A 16,775-nucleotide genomic window follows, 5' to 3' on the forward strand; every position below is an offset into this window, starting at 1 on the left:
TAGCCTACCAGGCTCCTCTGTCCATGGGATTCTCCAGGCAAGAATACTGGAGTGGGTTGTCATTTCCTTCTCCAGGAAAGTACACTTTTCTTCATTTATCTAAATATACTAGGAGGATGGTATCAAATCATAGTTCAGAATTGTGATCTAACAAATGACTAACCATCACTTAAAAAGTTGATCTTATAAGGTTCTGATTAAGTTGGTCTGAGTCAGTATACAAGAATCTGGATATTTCAAAATATTTCATGATGACTGTGCTGTAAAACCAGGTTTAAAATGCAATGCTAAATAATACATAAGATCATTACAATATAACTGGAATTAACAATTATAAAGTCATATGGAATATATCATGCTGTGTTAAAACAGCTTTTCTTTTATAAAACAAGGCTCATAAAAGGTGTTTCCAGTTAGTTTCAATGTAATGCCTAAGTTTGTAGCAAAATGTTGCTAGTCCTAATCAATAAAGTAATATAACTGAACACCTATTAGTTTCTCCATCTGATCCCATAAAATCCTTCTTTCACATCCCAAATCCTTATGTTAGACATTTTACATTAAATTGGGATTTGGAGAAATAAATTTCACCCCAGCTTCTGCAGACAGAAAATGACAAAATTATGATTTCTATTTGGGCACGCTTAATCCCAAATGTACTACGTCTTGTGAACTATAGAGTACTGTGCTCAGTGGTGTTAGGTACACGGTAAGACTATGAGCATCACAGGGTGAGACTATTCAGATTTCCACTGTATTGATTGTGTCTTGAGGCAGAACTTGCTGGGTGAATTCATTATGAATCAAATTTATATTCACCTGGAGAGCTGCTAGATTTCTTCTTCTCAGGAAACCAAATTGTTTCTTAACCTAATATTATCTATCATTTCAAAACAAGGAAGAGAGAGAAAGGGAGAAATGCAGCTTTAAAACAAGAACCTGAAATATTTCAAATAATTACCTTCTGCCCATTTATCCACATATTTGGGGAGCATGTGATGAGAATGAAATGATATGGCAGCAATGAAAATGTCTCATCAGATCTGCTGTAGTAAGGGAAATTGACAAAAGGCTCCCTAGTTATGCTCTGAATCCACCATCATGTTAGCACAGAAGTCATACTCTGCACAGGTTTCCCAGGCTGCACTAGTGGTAAAAAAAAAAAAAAAAAAAAAAACCCTCCTGACAATGCAGGAGATATAGGAGATGCAGTTTCGATTTCTAGGTTGAGACAATCTCCTGGAAGAGGATCCAGTTTTCTTGCCTGGAGAATCCCATGGACAGAGGAACATAGTGGGCTACCATCCACAGGGTGCAAAGAGTTGGATACAACTGAAGCAAACTAGTGTGCACACGCTCACACTCTGAACAGTCTGCTTAAAGCTAAACTAAAAGCAGCAGGTTGTGCTAATGAGAACCCATCCACATAAACTGTAAGAGCCCTTCAGTGGGACAATCTGGCTACAGGACTCTTGATTAATGTGCTGAATCTTTTTTAGATCTGTGCTATAGTCTGAATGCCTTCCTACTAAACCCTTCTCTCCCACTCACCTCCACAGAGGTAATATGTGCACCATGGTTTGAAGTCTCTTCTTACCTCCTGTTGCTTCCTCCATTTTTTCTGTCAGAGGAATTTTATTCAAGAAATTTTTTGTCAGTCTAATTCAACTTGGATGTCTGCATGTCAGAAGACCCTAACAATGCAAGTGATGCTACAAAAATCCCAGTTAAGTGGGTGCCACTGAAGTGCAATGCTTCAGATAAATAGATATCTATTTTGAAAGACACATGGGACCTACATCAACACAGACTGTGGAGTTAGCTTGTTTCTATTAAATTTGTCCAATATTCTGCTGAAGAACAATGAGAAATCTAGGGTTAAAAACAGAAAGACTCACTGCAAGCCCTAAAGGGGATGTTTGGTAGTTTACCAAAAGATGTTTTTTTTCCTGTAGTTAAAAAGCAAATGCAAACAATCAGCAGGCTGATAGATTTGTATTTTCAGAAACATTTAAGTGTTTGGCCAAGGCATATCTGTTATGGTATAATCATGACCTAGTTTTGAATAAACTGAGATCCTCTAAGCATGGGATAAGTAGGGATCCTGAACCTCTAAGCCACTGAATGGCACCTCCTATCAAATCAGCAGTGGCATTAGGTTAGTAACAAAGTATATGATAAATGTAATATGCTTGAATCATCCCAAAATCTTTCCTTACCCCCAGTTCATGAAAGTTTTCTCCATGAAACTAGTCTCTGTTGCCAAAAAGGTTGGGGACCACTGGATAGAGAACATTTGAATGGATGTTCCTGAGAATGTTGACTCAGAGCTTGTAGATGTAGCCTGTCCTTTCCCAATATGACACAGAAATTAATGCCATAGTGGAAGATGGAGCAGTAGGTGCTACACTGAGGAAATGCCCCCATCTCTTCTGGCTGCCAGGATGCATGCATGCATGCTAAGTCGCTTCAGTCGTCTCTGACTCTGTGTGACCCTATGGGCCGTAGCCATCCAGGTTCCTCTGTCCATGGGATTCTCCAAGCAAGAATACTGGAGTGGGTTGCCATGCCTCCTTCAGGGGATCTTCCTGACCCAGGGATTGAACCTGCATCTTTTATGTCTCCTGCATTGTCAGGGAGGTTCTCTACCACTATTGCCATCTGGGAAGCCACAAAATAGAACTACCACTCATGCTAAATCACTTCAGTTAATATAGTGGCTCAGATTAAATCTGATCATAAATAGGACCTCCCAAGAAAGGACAACATTTAGACACTAACAGTGCTGGAAGTACATCTGGGGTTAAATTTTGAGGACACTTAATCAAGAAAGACAGAATGTAAGATTGGATAAGCAGGAATGTATTGACTTGGGATTTTCTTGGATTACATGCTTACAAAAATCCTAGGCAGAGGTGTAAACTCACTGCCAATATAGTTTATTGTGGAAAAATAAATGATCACTGCTCAATGAAGTGAAGATGACTGGATTACTCCAACAGAAGTTAGGACATGGAAATTGATATGCAGAAATGCACATTTCAGGAGAAACCAGAAGACTTACCAGAGAATTATATTTTATTGAGGGTACAGAGGGCACACTAGTCACCAAGGCCCTCAGGAAAGTGTGAATAAGAAGAACATCAGCCTCACTGAAACCAGAAGGAACTGGCCTCACTGATGCTTAAGAGGATGCTGTACCTTCATAGAAGAAAGAGATAGAGATTGCACTCATCTGACAGAAGATAGCAGATGGCAATTACCATAAAAAAGCCTACAAGGCATCTCATCATGAACATGGGGCTAGGAGGGATAAAACTGACAGGTAGCAACAACAACAGTAACAAGAACAACAACAACAACAAAACAACTGCTTAATAAATAGAAGCTAAAAAGATGAAAGAATGGAGGATTAAGGTGAAAAGCATAGTTTCTCCAATAAAAAGTTGCAGTTTCTATATTTAGTTGAACCAGTTTACAGATTTGGAGTACATTTACTAAAGATTTGTCCAGATCCCTAGAAGAAAGAACCTGCATCTATGTGGCAGGTATATATCATGATGATTCTTACCCTAAGGGGATCTATGGACATTTACATAAGTGATTGTGCTCAGATAAGGAAACTACTCAGACATTTTGAAGACTACTAAATATAGAAACTTTATTAACACTGTCACTTTGAAACATAAAATACCATAGTAACTCCCCTTCTCAGGGTGAGAGCTTACAGGGCCCAGGTAATAAATGAAGAATTGATTAATGCAGTTTATAGAGGGTACAATGATTCTACAGACATACCCAGTGATCATTATCTCAATCCATCTCTGTATAATTAAAATATTTGGCTCTTAAAATAGCCTGATTTGGGTTGTTGGCTTATGGAATACTCCAGGTGGTGATCTCAGAAACAGTCTCTCACAGAAGCTGAAATAATACATGAAAAAGAGTACTATATCCCTGACAGGATAATAGATTGGTGTCACTGTTAAAGACATGAATACCTAAAAGATGTAGGTGTGTTCAGTTCAGTTCAGTTCAGTTCAGTCGCTCAGTTGTGTCTGACTCTTTGCAACCCCATGGACTGCAGCACACCAGGCCTCCCTGTCCATCACCAACTCCCGGAGATTACCCAAACTCATGTCCATTGAGTTTGTGATGTCATCCAACCAACTCAGCCTCTGTTGTCCACTTCTCCTCCTGCCTTCAATCTTTCTCAGCATCAGGATCTTTTCAAGATCATGGATCATGATCTTGAAGAGAGTCATGGATCCTGACTCCATGCAAGTAAGTTATTCCAATCGGGCGTCCAAAGTATTGGAATTTCAGCATCAGTCCTTCCAGTGAATATTCAGGACTGATTTCTTTTAGGATGGACTGGTTGGATCTAATTGCAGTCCAAGGGACTCTCAAGAGTCTTCTCCAACAGCACAGTTCAAAAGCATCAATTCTTCAGCACTCAGCTTTCTTTGTACTCCAACTCTCACATGCATACCTGACTACTGGAAAAACATAGCTTCGACTAGATGGACTTATTTTTCAAAGTAATGTTTCTGTTTTTTAATATGCTACCTGTGAAAAGAAGAGAAATGAAAAGCAAAGGAGAAAGGGAAAGATATAAGCATTTGAATGCAGAGTTCCAAAGAATAGCAAGGAGAAATAAGAAAACCTTCTTCAGCGATCAATGCAAAGAAATAGAGGAAAACAATAGAATGGGAAAGACTAGAGATCTCTTCAAGAAAATTAGAGATACCAAGGGAACATTTCATGCAAAGATGGGCTCCATAAAGGACAGAAATGGTCTGGACCTAACAGAAGCAGAAGATATTAAGAAGAGGTGGCAAGAATACACAGAAGAACTGTATGAAAAGATCTTCAGGACCCAGATTATCACAAAGGTGTGATCACTCACACTCACCTAAAGCCGGACATCCTGGAATGTGAAGTCAGGTGGGCCTTAGGAAGCATCACACGAACAAAGCTAGTGGAAGTGATGGAATTCCAGTTGAGCTATTTCAAACCCTAAAAGATGATGCTGTGAAAGTGCTGCACTCAATATGTCAGCAAATTTGGAAAACTCAGTCCTGTCAGCAGAGGCCACAGAACTGGAAAAGGTCAGTTTTCATTCTAATCTCAAAGAAAGGTAATGCCAAAGAATGCTCAAAATGCCCCACTACCGCGGTCTAGCCCCGGTTGGATCCAGGGTATCCTCAGGGGGATGGCGTCAGTGACCTAGACAAATGATTTATTTAGAGATATAGAAAGAGATAAAGAAGGAATATAGCAGTTAGGAAAATATAGGACAGAAAGAGGCTTATATTCCTTGGTTTACAAAGAAAATTAATAAAGTCTTGAGACAAGAGACTTGCACCATTTATGTAGGCCGCAGGCGCCCTCCCGGTCTCCCGGGGGAGGGTAGATGCAGGGCACCTTCCCTTTCAGGTCTTAGAAGCCCAGGCAAATAAGTAAAAACGGCAGACCTCTGTGCTCCAGATGGGAATTAGCCTGAAAAGGAGAGTAAGAAAGAAAAGATGACACGGGGGAATCAGGCTTTTGTGGAACTGGTCCTGGTCCTGGTCCATCTCTTTATTTTTCAGGGAAGCTTTTATAACTTTAAGTTGTACATAGAGATAAATGTAAGAAGCAGAGTCACGCAGGGTCAGCTGCTCTGAACCTTATCTAAAGACAGTGTGTTCTTTGCATACTTTTGTTCTTACAAGGGTCTTACGTTTGTTTACATATATCTTCTGGTCTGGGGACCGATTAACATTTTATGGCCCCATCTTTCTTTCTATTGATAAAGGTTAGTCAATCAGACTCTGATGCTGGGAGGGATTGGGGGCAGGAGGAGAAGGGGACGACAGAGGATTAGATGGCTGGATGGCATCACAGACTCGATGGACGTGAGTCTGAGTGAACTCCAGGAGATGGTGATGGACAGGGAGGCCTGGCGTGCTGCGATTCATGGGGTTGCAGAGTCGGACACGACTGAGTGACTGAACTGAACTGAACTGAGTCAATCAGAAAACTTGTTTTCCCTTAAGATCTACTTAGTCTTAAGATAGTGATAAAGTTACATTCTTACATAGCAAGGATACAATGGTTTATAACAAAGAAAGAAAAGTACAGTGATTTATAACAAAGAGAAAATTCATTAACTCAAAAGTCTAGTATTGCTAACATCAAAACTACTATATTTCTTTTTCTACATTCCAATTACATTGATTAACATACTCCCAGGTGCCTAATGATATGGAGGCCTGGCAGCAATCATTAACTAAGCAACGAAACCCTTCACCAACATGATTTTTATCTTTAGAAAAGCCCTATGCTAACTAAGACTTTCAAAATACTCCAAACTCTCTGTGCTGTTTATGGGTGAGAGGTTGTAAACAATCAAGTGCATAGTAGAAGGAGTGTGGAAAATCGTGTCACACAAGCTAGTCTGCCAGCAGAGAGGTTTACCCTGAGACACTCTTTTTAGATGCAGGAGACTATTAGCTGGAGCTCTAAGTTAATTTTCCAGAGAAAGGTGGTCAGGGATAGCCCCTGTTAATGTCAGAAGAGTGTAGTAACAGACAGATTTTGGTTTCAGGGATAGATGCTCGAGCAGATCTAAGAGATCCCTTGAGTCTTGATCCACCTTGCCCGTATGACCTTGTCATGGGTGGGGTCGGGGAGTCCCTTGAGTCCTGACCCACCTTTGCCCATCAGGGCTCTTCCTCATGACCTTTGCCATGGGTGGGATCTCCCGTGCTTGTTCCTGGCACTGCACAATTGCACTCATCTCACACTCTAGTAAAGTAATGCTCAAAATTCTCCAAGCCAGGCTTCAGCAATTCGTGGGCTGTGAACTTTCAGATGTCCAAGCTGATTTTAGAAAAAGCAGAGGAACCAGAGAACAAATTGCCAACATCCACTGGATCATTGAAAAACCAAGAGAGTTCCAGAAAAACATCTATTTCTGCTTTATTGACTATGCCAAAGCCTTTGACTGTGTGGATCACAATAAACTGTAGAAAATTCTGAAAGAGATAGGAATACAAGACTGCGGGGGGTGCTTCGCAGAAAGAGAGAGGCAGTAGAACTTCCCTCAGCAAAGCCGAGGGGTCCTGAGGAGAGGTGAGCCTGCTGTCCACTAACCCAGCCCCTTGGCCAGCGAGAGACAATCAGACGCGACAGGGGTTCCATCTAAGCAGTTCCGCTTTATTGTCGTAAGCTCTTGGTTTATAAAGGCAAGCGGGGTGGGGGGGGGGTTGCGAGGGACTTTCCATAGTTACACCAATCACATTAAAGGTCAAATTGTCATGTGCCATCATTATAACAGGAGTCTATGGTGATCACGTGCCGTCTATGTGCACGGCAATGAAGAGAGCCAATCAAAAGTTTTCACAAACAACTTAGGCCATGCCCTCATCTCTTCTGCCAGGCGTCATCTTAGCTCTAAACCGCAAAGCTAACCCTTCTTTTTTAAGGTTTCCATTTAGGGCCCCGCATCTCCCCCTTTTTTATTTTATTTAAGCCCTTGAGGCATTTGTATTGATGTTCTGTAGAGCAAGGCGTAAAGCTGTAGGCGGCCAACCTCCAGCCTCGCTAGCCCCTCTCGCAGCTGTGCCTGTCTTAGCTTGCCCTCCTCTGAGGGTCTTACCCGTCATTGGCTATCCAGCCACCTCTTGGGGGCTAGGTGGAATCTCTCTAGATGATGGGCATCTAGAACTCTTTTATTTATATGTCTTGGTTAATCTCTTGAAGGGCTAAATTAATCCAGGGGTTTTGTGGGTGCCCAACGTGGGGCTCCTTTTTCATGACCTGGGCAAGCATAACTATTTTTTGTTGTAAGCGCCTATTATGGGCTGTGAGTTTTTTTTTTTTTTTTTACCTTTAACACTACAACAAGTAGAACAACAAAAACAAGCAAATGGAAAGCATTTTTAAACCAGGTAAATGGACTTTGTATCCAGTCCCATAGATCCATTGCTCCCTTTTACACCTGTTAGAGTCTCATTTAACACTGGAAAAACTGTCAGACAAAAGCTGGGGTATCTCACATCGCAGTCTATGTGTCCCAGAACCCTCAACGTCTCGATCACTCTGGCATGGAGATCAAGCTGTTGTTGGAGCCCCATTATGGCGAATCTCAGGTGTTCGAGCTGGTTTGAAATCCTTGAGCAGAGGCAGTGGATATGTTGTTTATAACCTCGATGGTCTGAGCTTGTTGAACTCCCAGTACAGATGCTGACACTGCTGTACCCTCATAGTTGATGGCCTTGTGTGTCATTAAACCCAGGCTTCAAAGATTTTAAAAACTGTTGCACAGCCATGGCAATGACGAAGGTCAGCAAGGAGAGGATAGGTAATCCGACGATCACCAGGAGCAGTGTCCACCAGGGTCGCTGCATCGATGATCTGAAAGGGAAGAAAAGATCACCTCAGGAACTTTTTGTTCTTGGGCTCAATATGTGAGTGTCTCTTTAATCTGTGTCAGATTTTGAGATTTAACCTCTTGTGGTGTAAATTTAAGATTCCTTGTTGGCACCCATATAGGGCTGGGGTCCCCAATGGGGAATATGCATCCGAATCCTCTTCCCATTGTAAGGAGTGGATCGGGCCCCTTCCACTGGCCAGTGATGGGGTCTTTCCATCTCACTTGTATTTCAGGTTTTATTTCTTGGTTAGACCAATGTTTTGAAAACATGGTATTGGTTCAGTTTTTGAAAAATTTAAAATATTTAGAGTAAAGAATGCCATTCCAAGTTGCTGGTGAGAGCTTATTCCCCCTTTTTGTTTTTGTAATTGAGCCTTTAAATTTTGATGGTGGCACTCAATTATGGCTTGTCCCTGGGGGTTTTGTGGGATTCCGGTGTTATGACGAATGTGCCATTGTTGGAAGAATTTCTGTAAGCTCTGGCTGATGAAGCAAGGGCCATTATCTGTTTTTATTTGATGGGGAAGGCCCAATGTCGCAAAACATTGTAAAAAATGGTTTTGAGCATGTTTTGCTTTTTCTCCTGTGTGGGCAGTAGCCCAGCAGGCATGAGAGTAAGTGTCAATAGACACAAAAACATACTTAAGTTTTCCAAAAGGGGAATAATGGGTCACATCAGTTTGCCACAGCACATTGGGTTTTAGCCCTCGAGGGTTTACTCCTGGGGGCTGTAAAGGCGGTACTTGTAAATAAGGAAGACAGGATTTACAAGTATGTATAATTTTTTTTAATTCTCTAATAGGGATCTGTGAAAACCTTTTATGTAACCCTCTCCAATTTATATGAGTAAGATCGTGAAGATCATAGGCATCTTGTAAGTTACAAGCTTGGATTGTAAGGGAGGCTGCTCTATCGGCCAGGGAATTTCCCATTGAAAGCAATCCAGGTAAATTTTGATGACCCCTAAGATGGTGTACATAAATGGGGTTGACCCGTTTAAGTAACAGGGTATGGGCTTGTATCATAAGGTGGGTAATAGAATTGTTATCTAGCTGTATGTGAGAATTTAGCAATCCTGGAAGCAAGTTTACTACATAAAGAGTGTCAGAAAACAGCATGACACTCTTCCTTGAAAAAGGCACACCATTTGATATAGGTGTTGCTGGGGAGCACTGCCTTACATAGCATCTTCCAGTCCTGGGTCATACAAGGTTGATGAGCCAGGCCCTGGAGAATAGTTTCTGCCCACAGGGAGTTCGGGCCATCCTCTGCCACTGCCTTTTTGAGCTCTTTTAAATCATTGGCCTCCCAGGGGTACCAGGCTGCCGGCTTATTCCCCCCCCCCCCCCGGGTGTGGTTTACAGGAAAGGCTTGAGTCGAGCCAGTAAAAGGCAGCAGGGATCCCCAAGGGTCCCCAGGATAGGTTCTCCCTTTCCAAGGTGACCTCATTGTCTTTCCCACCCAAGGTGCTCCCAAAACTTCCTCAAATGGGGGAGGAAGGAAGGGGCACAGATCTCTCACCTGGGCTCCCGGTCCTGAGGCATCAGAGGGATCTCTATTCTCCTCTGCCCCTTTATCATCCCCAAAAGGCTCCCATGGCCCACTATTCACTCCAGAGTCTTTATTCCCTACAGTCTCTTTTGCTATATTTTGGTTCCACATGACTCGTTCCTCGTCAAACTTTTCCCATTGTTTTTCTGATTTTGAATTAGGGGTACCTATAATAGCGACATGCTCCTCGCTCCATGAAAAGCAGAGCTTGAGGGCCAAAATGGTCAGACAGAACCCTAAAGGGGGCTCCTCACCGTATTGAACCTCTCGCTGCCTAGCAAGGGTTTGTACTTGATCCCAAGTGTCCCAAGAGAACAGATTGGCCGAAGCAACCCAGGGGGCCAACCGTAGAATGGTCCCCCAGACCTTAATGGCCTGAGTGTCAGAAATCTCAAGTCCCCTGCTTATGAGCATATATTTCAGTGCCTTGAGTGTAGGCTCATCAGATTTCCCGATGTTATTTCCCATGCTGCTGAGAGAGAATAGAAAGAAAAGTCACTGAGGACGACCACCAAAAATCCTACCGGGAGTGGTGGCAGCCAGAAAGTTGGGCTTATGGTATGCTTTTGGAACTGTTTATGTGCCTGCGTCGTTGCACGGAAGTTTTCTTGCTGGGGGCGGGCACCCTTGAGGTTTCTAGCCCATTCTGTGACCCCCTTATCCTGTCACGGGAGTCTTCAAGTGGCAGGCGCCCTAATGGCCTTTAAGTGCCTGACTCGTGCCCACAGGGAAGATTCTAGGCCACGTCCTCAGGTAAGAATGATTAAAGGGGAGTTTCACCCGGTCAGGCTCTAGTTACTGAGGCTTATCTGTTGAGGGGCCTTCAAAGTCCACCAGAGAGTGGCCCTAGCCGGGACTCATCAATTGCCTCCACAACTGTTTGCCTGTTCACTGAAACTCCTGAAAAAGGAATTAAGGACGGATCAGAAAAGAAGAGAAGGAAAATAAGTCAGGAGAGTTTTTTGCCACTTCCCTCAAAACGGGGGGGGGGGGCCCCCATCTTGAAGTCTGGCTTACCTCGAGTGATACTCCTCTGAAGGGGAGCACCGTGCTATGACCAGCCTAGGGTCCTTCGTCGCTCCTTCTTTCAGAGCCGCACGGTGTCACCACCTCCGTCCGTCTGCTTCGTGCCCCACGTTGGGCGCCAGTTTCTGTGGGGGGCGCTCCGCAGAAAGAGAGAGGCAGTGGAACTTCTCTCAGCAAAGCCGAGGGGTCCCGAGGAGAGGTGAGCCTGCTGTCCACCAACCCAGCCCCTCAGCGAGCAAGAGACAATCAGACAGGACAGGGGTTCCGTCTAAGCAGTTCCGCTTTATTGTCATAAGCTCTTGGTTTATAAAGGCAAGCAGCGGGGGGTTTGTGAGGGACTTTCCATAGTTGCACCAATCACATTAAAGGTCAAATCATCATGTGCCATCATTATAACAGGAGTCTATGGTGATCACGCACTGTCTATGTGCACGGAAATGAAGAGAGCCAATCAAAAGTTTTGACAAACAACTTAGGCAGGCGCCATCTTAGCTCTAAACCACAAAGCTAACCCTTCTTTTTTAAGGTTTCCCATTTAGGGCCCCACACAAGAGCACCTGGCCTGCCTCTTGAGAAACCTGTATGCAGGTCAGGAAACAACAGTTAGAACTGGACATGGAACAACAGACTGGTTTCAAGTAGGAAAAGGAGTACTTCAAAGCTGTATATTGTCACCTTGCTCATTTAACTTATATGCAGAGTACATCATGAGAAACGCTGGGCTGGAAGAAGCACTAGCTGGAATCAAGATTGCCAGGAGAAATATCAATAACTTCAGATATGTAAATGACACCACCCTTATGGCAGAAAGTGAAGAAGAACCAAAGAGCCTTTTGATGAAATTGAAAGAGGAGATTGAAAAGTTGGCTTAAAGCTCAACATTCAGAAAACTAAGGTTATGGCATCCGGTCCCATCACTTCAGGTGAAATAGTTGGGGAAACAGTGGAAACAGTGTCAGACTTTATTTTTTGGGGCTCCAAATCACTATGGATGGTGATGGCAGCCATGAAATTAAAAGACGCTTGCTCCTTGGAAGGAAACTTATGACCTACCTGGACAGCACATCAATAAGGAGAGACATTACTTTGCCAACAAAGGTCCATCTAGTCAAAGCTATGGTTTTTCCAGTAGTCATGTGTGGATGTGAGAGTTGGAATATAAAGAAAGCTGAGCACAGAAGAATTGATGCTTTTGAACTGTGGTGTTAGAGAAGACTTTTGAGAGTCCCTTGGACTGCAAGGAGATCCAACCAGTCCATCATAAAGGAGATTAGTCCTGGGTGTTCATTGGAGGGACTGATGTTGAAGCTGAAACTCCAATACTTTGGCCACCTGATGCAGAGAGCAGACTCATCTGAAAAGACCGTCATACTGGGAAAGACTGAAGGCAGGAGGAGAAGGGGACGACAGAGGATGAGATGGTTGGATGACATCACCGACACAATGGACATAGGTTTGGGTTTACTTAGGGAGTTGGTGATGGACAGGGAGGCCTGGCGTACTGTGAGTCATGGGGTCTCAAAGAGTCGGACACAACTGAGCGACTGAACTAAACTGAAATAGGTTGGCCATAACTTTTCTTCCAAGGAACAAGCATCTGTTAATTTCATGGCTGCAGTTACAATCTACAGTGATTTTGGAGCTGCAAAAAATAAAGCCTCTCACTGTTTCCATTGTTTCCCCATCTATTTGCCATGAAGTGATGGGACCAGGTGATCTTCGTTTTTAGAAAGTTAAGCTTTAAGCCAACATTTTCACCCCCTCTTTCACTTTCATCAAGAGGCTCTTTAGTTCTTCTTCACTTTCTGCCATAAGGGTAGTGTCATCTGCATATCTGAGGTTATTGACATTTCACCCGGCAATCTTGATTCCAGCTTGTGCTTCTTCCAGCCCAGCATTTCTCATGATGTACTCTGCATATAAGTTAAATAAGCAGGGTGACAATATACAGTCTTGATGTACTCCTTTCCTAACTTGGAACCAGTCTTTGTTCCATGTCCAGTTCTAACTGTTGCTTCTTGACCTGCATACAGATTTCTCAGGAGGCAGATCAGGTGGTCTGGTATTCCCATCTCTTGAAGAATTTTCCACAGTTTGCTGTGATCCACACTGTCAAAGGCTTTGGCATAGTCAATAAAGCAGAAATAGATGTTTTTCTGGAACTCTCTTGCTTTCTCAATGATCCAACAGATGCTGGCAATTTGATCTCCAGTTCCTCAGCCTTTTCTAAATCCAGCTTGAACATCTGGAATTTCATGGTTCATGTACTCTTGAAGCCTGTCTTGGAGAAATTTGAGCATTACTTTGCTAGTGTGTGAGATGAGTGCAATTGTGTGGTAGTTTGAGCATTCTTTGGCATTGTCTTTCTCTGGGATTGGAATGAAAATTGAAATGTGGTCCACTGGAGAAGGACCACATCAGTATTCTTGCCTTGAGAGCCCCATGAACAGTATGAAAAAGCAAAAAGATAGGAATACTGAAAGATGAAGTCCCCAGGTCAGTAGGTACCCAATATGCTACTGAAGATCAGTGAAGAAATAACTCCAGAAAGAATAAAGAGACAGATCTAAAGCAAAAACAACACCCATTGTGGATGTGACTGGTGATGAAAGTAAAATCTGATGCTGCAAAGAGCAATATTGCATAGGAACCTGGAATGTTAGGTCCATGAATAAAAGCAAATTGGAAATGGTCAAACAGGAGATGGCAAGAGTAAAAGTTGACATTTCAGGATCAGTTATCTAAAATGGACTGGAATGGTTGAATTTAACTCAGATGACCATTGTATCTACCACTGCGGGCAAGAATTTCTTAGAAGAAACAGAGTAGCCATCATAGCAAAAAAAAGAGTCCAAGATGCAGTACTTAGATGCAATCTCAAAAACAACAGAATGATCTCTGTTCATTTCCAAGGCAAACCATACAATATCACAGTAAACCAAGTCTATGCCCTGACCAGTAATGCTGAAAAAGCTGAATTTGAACGGTTCTATGAAGACATTCAAGACCTTCTAGAACTAATACTAAAAAAAGATGTCCTTTTCATTACAGTGAACAGAAATGCAAAAGTAAGAAGTCAAGAAACACCTGGAGTAACAGGCAAATTTCGCCTTGGAGTCCTGAATGAAGCAGGGCAAAGGCTAATTGAGTTTTGCCAAGAGAACGCACTGGTCATAGCAAACACCCTCTTCCTACAACAAAAGAAGAGAAGACTCTACGTATGGACATCACCAGATGGTCAATGCAGAAATCAGATTGATTATATTCTTTACATCCAAAGATGAAGAAGCTCTATACAGTCAGCAAAAACAAGACCTAGAGCTGACTATTGCTCAGATCATGCACTCCTTATTGCCAAATTCAGACTTGAAGAAAGTAAGGAAAACCACTAGACCATTCAGTTAGGGGTGTTAGTCCCTATTATATCCCAATTTAACTAACTAGTCTTGTCCTTCCAGAAGCTGGATAAAAACATAAAATGTTTATAGACTACTGAAGACTTGACTAAGTCATACAGTTATTACAGCTACATGGTTAAATATGTCATATTTGCTAGAGATGATTATTAAAACTTCATATATAAGATATGTGGACACTGGTTTGACAAATGTATTCTTCTCCATTTTAGTGTGAAATGAGTATAAAAAACTGCAGTCATGTGAGATACTCCATCATATTCATTTACAGTTTTGCCTCACCGCTATGTTAATATTTCCATTCTCCATGATTATACATTTCAGAGAGATCAAGACATTTCACAGGACCACCTAGACATCCCGCAGAATCTCAGACGGATCCACCACATCAATGACATCATGCTGATTGGACATTGTAAGCAAGAAATAGTTTATATGTGACAGACCTTTAAACACATATTCTCCAGATGGTGAGACATGTAATCTATGAAGATTTACAGATCATGGAAAAGGTCATGGACCTAAACATTTTCAATTTAGGACTACTGATCTTCCCTATTTCCTAGGTGACACAGAATTCAGTGTTGTGCAGGGCCAGGTTTAAGACAAAGCTTCATACTAGACTGAAACAGTGCAAGCAGCCCTGATCCCTGGCCATGTGTTTTGGCAAATCCTACGGCGTTAGAGGTTTCAGTGGTTGGAAAAGATACAATATGGAGCTTAGAGTTAGTCCTAGAGGTTGAGTCTAAATTCAAGGCTTCTGGGATACTGGAACAAGATCATACATCACAGAAGAGTATTATACAGTTTGTAAAGTAGCTCTTGTCAGATATTGAGCTCTTCTGGAATATATAAAACTTGACTATAGGAGATCAAATAGTGTTGTTTATGAAATTACCTGTTTGGGGTGGATTCTGTTAATCTGCCAAATTGTAAAGTAAGATGAACCCGAAAGTAGTCCATTATATCACGAAAATGGCACATTAATCCCAAGGAGGACCAAAGTGAACAAATTAGCTTCATGAGTATATAGCCCAGACAACTCTGTAACCCACCATAAGTGCAGCAATATCCCTCCCTAAGCTTAGAGCTATAGCTGTTGGGATAAGAGTGTAGGGTATACAACCAGCTGAAGGAGGAAGGAATTATCTAACTTTTGATTATGTTTTGTTCATACTACACCTTCATACAAGGTGAAAAATGACCAATGATTTCACTATAGGTACATTCAGACATTTTCTTAAAAGAGAATGGAGAGGGAACATCTGAATGAGAAGAGTTATAAGAAGTTCATTTGATCATTCACATTGTTTGAAAAGAAAGTGGCCCAAAGTGAGAATATATAAATTCTTAGGTATTGACTAGTGTCCTGGGTTTTTGGTTGGGAGTTTGTAAAAAAAAAAAAAAAAAAGTATTGAAGACTGGAGAAAAGCCAATCATGGTAGAAAAATCACAGAGATGGATTGATGACAACTACAATGAAATGTTATGATTATTTTATCACACACTAATACCCACCAAGAAGCATTCACCAATGAAGAAGCATTGAATATGCCATATACAAATGATTTAATCAGTTAACAGCAGTCACTTAATCATTGCCTATTCTGGAATGGGACTGATGGGCACACACACAAAAAAGTGATCATAATATCAATAATGGAAGCTATGCATAAGTCTAGAAGGATAGATTCTCACTTTCCAAGGCCAATTTTGATACTGCTGCCTATGAATGTCTAACTTCATAGCAGAGATGGTGATGGAATGGGCTTTTGGATATACTCCTTGTATTACATAATTCATCATCCAGATACAGCCTGCTTCACAGAATGCTGGAATTTTTTGTAAAGGCACCCCTGGAGCTCCCTCTCAGAGGCAGTTCTTCCAGGTGCAGTATATGCATTAAATTAGAGACTTCTATATGGGTTTGTGACCCTAAAAGAAATAATATGTGAATATGGGAATCAACAAGTAAAACATTAGTGGAGTTCTTATCATCACACCAAATGGTCCACTGGGATCTGGGGGTATCTGTCCATTAAAATCAGCGTTCTGTGGATTTGTTAGTCCTAGTCCACAAATCAGGTACTCACTTGAGTCAGGTCAGTTCAGTTGCTCAGCCGTGTCTGACTCTTTGCGACCCCATGGACTGCAGCATGCCAGGCCTCCCTGTCTATCAACAACTCCCGGAGTTTACCAAACTCATGTCCATTGAGTTGGTGATGTCATTCAACCATTTCATCCTCTGCCATCCCCTTTTCTTCCTGCCTTCAATCTTTCCCAGCATCAGGGTCTTTTCAAATGAGTCAGTTCTTCATATCAGGTGGCCAAAGTATTGGAGTTTCAGCTTCAGCATCAGT

This window comes from Oryx dammah, unplaced genomic scaffold (genome assembly GCF_014754425.2).
Source record: "Oryx dammah isolate SB20612 unplaced genomic scaffold, SCBI_Odam_1.1 HiC_scaffold_19, whole genome shotgun sequence".
NCBI lineage: Eukaryota > Metazoa > Chordata > Mammalia > Artiodactyla > Bovidae > Oryx > Oryx dammah.